This window comes from Thunnus albacares, chromosome 21 (assembly GCF_914725855.1).
Source record: "Thunnus albacares chromosome 21, fThuAlb1.1, whole genome shotgun sequence".
In the NCBI taxonomy this organism is placed as follows: domain Eukaryota; kingdom Metazoa; phylum Chordata; class Actinopteri; order Scombriformes; family Scombridae; genus Thunnus; species Thunnus albacares.
The window spans coordinates 6,025,337-6,031,336 of record NC_058126.1 but is presented as its reverse complement, the minus strand read 5'-3'; positions in this window follow the sequence as shown (position 1 = coordinate 6,031,336).

Here is a 6,000-nt window from a genome sequence, read left to right as displayed (position 1 = left end):
TGTGATTTCTCAGAAACAAAGTTGAAATAATTAAACTGGTGTTCATAATATAAATTTATATGATCGTTACATTATCCAGGAGAGTCTGGAGTTTCTATGTTCAGTAACATTGAGGAGATTGTTTAAAGAAATATTTGAAATGGGAATACAGAATGGAGAAAAACACTTCCCAGAACCAGCAGGCCCTCCTATTTTGCAACTCAACACATCTATCCACGTTTACTCTGAATACGTCCCACCAAAACCGAAATCTTCCCAAGTATCACACCAATTAAAGAAATTATAAATACCCTTAAATATATGTGAATTGAAAAGGTATGTTTATCAAAGAAGGGGAAGGAATCTGGATTCCTAAATTGGGAACTTTAAGTGTTAAATGAGGTATTAGCCATTTTTGTTGTGTCTACTGGATCATATTTGTATTCAGTTAACAGGAATTATATCAGAACAAGTGGCAGTTCAGTCCCTGGGTGGATTTGTTAAAATCAAACCATGAAAAACCATGTGAACAGAATTTCAGTTTATGCTAATTTTACAATTTTACGAACTCACTTGTATAATATAATCTGATCCAGTACCATTTTCCTGCAATACTACCTAAAATACTACACACTAAAAATATCTTCAGACTGTCTGTGTGACACATGTTGAATAAACTTGAAGGTTGTGGGTTTGTATTGGATTTTGTTTTACTATAAAGTGCAATCTAATACAAATGAAGCACTTTGAATATTTAGAGATGGATGATCAATGACAAAACTGTAAAACAACATAATATAATTCAACTTAAAAAAACATGTTTTCTTGTTGCCTTAAAGTGTGTTAATAAAGTAGTTAAATGATTTGTTGCATGTAAGCTCATTAGCTGCAATGTAAAACGAAATATGTGAGGAGCTCAGAGTAAAATCACTGCTTTCTCACATGGAACGGATCTAGTTGAGATGGTTCACAGGCATCTGATCATGATACCTCCCTGTGGAGATATTCTGAGTGTCCAATGGGAAGAGATGCTGGGAAAAACCCAGAACACATGTGATGGATTATATTATATATCCAATCTAGCCAAGGTGTAAACCAGATCTCCAAGAAGGGCTAGAGAATGTAGCTGGGGAGAAGGAATACTGTCTTCTGCCAGTCCTGGATAAGCACTGGAAAATGGATGGATGGGATCAACAGCTCACATTTCACCAAAAAAACTGAACATTGTACACTTCACATAGCATTATGTTTGAGAAGAGATGTTGCTGAGATGTTTTGTTGTCATGTTTTGTTTCTGGTGTCAGTTCTGATGCTAGACTCAAGACCAAGTATCCTACTAATTATGATTATATTGGACAATTCAGCTCCTCGTGATTTACATTCAATGCAAATGTTAAGTGCAAACGCAGAGGTAAGTGTGTCCTATATTCAGGGAGGCAAAGGATATTAGATAGGAGTTTAATGCATGTGACTTTCATGCGGAAGAGCGAAGATGGCGTCCATCATTAGTTGCCTAAATCTAACCATACCTTATCTATACTTTATTTGCAATAACCATCTTTCCATAACCTTCACCATACCATAGTTGCCATGCACAGACATTGTAGAAAGCAAGAATTCTAAAAATGTAATTGAACAAAATTTGGGGTTTTGCAGAATCGTCCAATATTGGTGTTCTTGACTGGCGGTCGGGTTGTAAGACTTAACGCAAAGAAGCTGTCAGAGAAAACTTCTTGTCTTGATCATTCTACTCTTCTTTGTTAGGTGGTTTTGCACAAAATGAGTCATGGATGGTATTTAATGGAAAGGAAAGAAGCTGCATAATAAATGAAAATGGACAGCAATAATAACAGTTGTGTCTAAATGTAGGAATTTGCATAGTATGCTCTTTGAAAATACTCAATGGAAATTTTGTCATTATAGAGTTACAACCAGTGACTCAAGAATGTGTCACAAATGTGCGTTCTTACTACAGATACATGAGGATTTTTTTTTCTCCTGGCCATGATGAAACCTTAAATGTCAACATTTTGACAGTATGGATACACAGACCTGTCATGTCATGTTTAACAAGCTCAGATCATCGTCATATAAAAAAAAAAAATCTATAAAACACGTCTGTCCCCAGTGTTTAACTCTAGATTGAGGAAAACCAGTGGTTATTTACCTCAACAAACTAAATTTCAAAGAAGTTACTTGCTAATTATCACCTAATTACCATGAAATTTGCAGACCCGTAAAATGAAGTGTTACCGGAGAGTCATACCATATTTATGACTATCTATGTGTTATTTGTGTCTTATCTTGCCCATGTATGAATACATAATATGCAGGAAACTGAAGTTCTCCCCTTTCTTTCTTTCCTTTGTTGGGTGACCTGCATATTGTTTTGTTGTTATTCATCCAGTGGATTTTACCTTACATAACAGCTTCTCATTGTAAAAAAACTGCAAGGATAGACAAGCTTCATGCAGCATATGTGGTGGGAGGCTATTATAAATAAAACCATTAATTTTTATTCTTCTGGCTAACAATTATTTGCTTCACAGAAGTCAGTGTGTATCCCTCGGTGGGTTTGACATCACCCATGAAGCTGTTTTCCTTTTGTCTGCCCTTGCTACGGCTCTGTTAAAGACTCTAAGGGTAAATGAAAGAGCCGGACTTTGACACTGACATGCAACAGACATTTCTCCCTCTCTACAGGTTATTAATTTTCTAATTAATTCTGTAATTCGGCACAACCAATGTGCTGATTAACCAGCAATCACCACATGCACATGGGGATATGAAGGGCAAACACATTCGGTTGCTATACATCCAAAATAACATTATGACAAGAACCTGTAGTCTACCCTTCCTGTTTTTATCCCTTTTTTTTGTTGTTGTTGTATGTTTTTCCCCTGAGGATTACATGGAAACAGGGTTGCCATGGTGCAATTCAGAGAGGTTACAGGACATGAAATCAAATGATTATGGATTCTGAGGGTTTATTTCTATGCTGATTTGTGGCATTTTGTGGAAAACAAAGAAATGCATGATGTTAAACAGAGTGATAGCATATCCTGTTTCATCACCTGACTTTCAAATAAAAAAAAAAACAATCTGTAGAGACAAAATTGCCACTAAAATGTTGGCATATGTATTTGCTTTTGGTTCTCTTAACAATTCACGACGTGTATGTAAGGTGTAAAACCTATTTGGACTGTGCAACTTGTCGATTCTGCATTTGGCTTTATTCGCATCTGTCAGTCTTAATTTACAAGTAATTGTTTACAAAACACACACTCATTTTACACACACACACACACACACAAACACATTTATGCCCTTGAGTAATGTTACGTTATCAGGCTTTATTTTTTTTGCTTAAAATGCTGATGTCCTTCAGGTAAAGAGTAATAGCTCAAGGCATTTCAGTGATGATGGCCTTACATCAAAACACTCAGAAACTCTATTTCTGTTCCTCTGCATCCTTGCCCTTTGCTAGGACAAGCACAATAATAAGACAGATAATTCTATAGGCAAGTCATGTTATCAACAGATGACTGATTGATGGCTGCAGTATGGCACAGAAATTGAAGTTGCTTGCGCTGTAAAAAACAAGGTGTTGTTTTTCAGTTACATATCACTAGATAGATAATGTGAACGCAAAGTGTTTCACCTTCAACCATTAGTGACACGTCATAAACACCCTCCCAGAATAGTTTTGTACATGTCACCATTCCCTCCTCCACATATGACTTGTATCATATGTAATGACTGAACACTAAAACTGACTTACGACTAAACTAGTTATTGAAGTAACAAGATACCAAAACAGTTTTGAAACCTTTAGAGGCTAAACATAGATTGAAACTCCCTTTTGTCTAATAGTTTCTTTTGGGGATGCGGCAAAAGAGCAAGAGTATCGTTCAGCATTAATGAATGCAGTAGGACTTATATCTATAAGTCTATATATAAGTGCTGCATCTGGACATGAGGCAAAAAGAAGCCCAGCAAGAGAAAAACAGTACACATTAATGTGCAGATTGTCATGCTGTGAAGCTGTTGGTTCACACTTCTATAGAAGCTTTTCACACGGACATCACAGATCCTCTATTAGCCACATCTGGTGCGAGTCTGAAGCCTAAAATAACTGATATTTTGGCCACCTGGGGCAGCAGAAATAAGCTATAACCACCACTCTCACCTTTTAAATTGATATGTTGAGATTGTTAGCAAAAGTTTTTCTGTTTACACATTTATAAGGTAGTGCCATTCCACAGTTAGGCAGTAAAATTAACATTGATTTGCAATCATGTTTTTGGACACTGCCGTTCCTTTTTTTGTTTTGGTCTCCAGCTGCTAAATGCTCCACTATGTCTGTCATTTGGTGCTGGGCAGGTACCATACAGTAGGGTTTTAGTGCTTTTTCAAGGAAAGGAAAACAGCTGTCAGAGCAGCCCAAAAAAACCCCACTGATGAGACCAGTGAGAATGAACCAAAACAGTAAAGTTGGAGGCCAGAAAACCGAAACAGTGAGTTGAAAAACTCTGTGAAGCTCTGCAGCTGAACTGCAGATTCAGGATGAGAATTATCTGTGGGTTCATCACAAGCAGACATTGTTAAAATAAAATGACTGATTATAGTCACTTTACGGTTTCAATCATTCAATCATTAGCCATCATTTTCTTTAGGTTTTTACATTTGAAATTAAAATCCCATTTTTTTCTAAAAGATTATAGTTTGTAGTCTGTTGAGAGATCAAGCCAAAACCCATTTATTGTTTTTTGTTTTTTTTTTTTCTGCTGATGGTTCCTTGCTCCTAGTCACCTTTTCAGATGTTGTAGCCTTTCTGAGTGAAGTCCAAATTGTTTTCAGTTTTAGGACACTGTGACAAAATGAACTGGATTGTCTTTAGCTCTACTGTAGTCTCTACTCCAAAACATTACAAGCCTGACAAGTCAGCTCAGTCAACCTTATCAGATACTATATTTAGCTAGAAGATACACCTGCACACAGAATCGATCGTGTATATTTCCGTGATCAGTTCCCAGCCAAAAACAATACAGTATGTGAGCTTGTTCCATTCTGTATACTGTGAGTACAAAAAGTGCTGCTGAGAAATAATTAATTATGGTTTGACAACCCACCAAAGCTCAGTTTTCTCACTTTATCTGTTGCTGTGGCCAACGGTCTACATCCTTTATTGAACTCCTTCTTTCCTCGAGCATTGCTCCGACAGCTAGCAGAAGGCACCATGTAAAACTACTTTCAGAACAACTGAAGCTCCACAGTATACCTCCACTCCTCTTTCTGACAAGTGGTGACACAGTAACTGTCGATCTTTCCTCCCCCATTAAGGAGGAGGTTTCACATTTCTCTGCTCCAGGCTGCCTACATTCTTTTCTGTCTTAGTATTTCTCTTTGAAACTTGCCATACTCAGAGAAATGAAATCATGACGTATCGAGCGCTGTTCTCAAGTAGTGGCTTCTCTGACAACGATGGAGACAATTTTGGATATCTGGTATGATGTATTGTTACTTGTGGTAGCTGGCTGTTATCTGCAAAGAAAAAGAAAAAGGATCATTCTAGTGACTGCTCCGGTGTAAAAATATATTCGATCTGTTGTTAGATTTATGGCATTATAAAATTTTGAAGAAAATGCCAAAACAAATAATACAAAAAAACAATCTCGGTTTATTAGTTTCAGCATTTTGAAAGAGGTTGTTCAATCCAGCAGACAATGCATTTGAAATTCAATCAAAAATAGTGAAAAATGATTTAAAAAATGGACAAGGGACAACCACAAGCGGTGTGGCACAGTGGAAATATTATATTATGGTTATGTTTTCTTAATGTCTTAGAAATCTGAATGTTAATTAAGAAAGAAGTATTTGAATTAGGGAAACTGAATTTGAAACTAACTCATGATTAAAAGTTAAAAACAATAGCATTCACTCCACATAGTTTTTCTTATAATTCATTGGTTCAGTATAAGCTGAAAAATTTACATTGTTTTGCAATTCAAATACATCTCT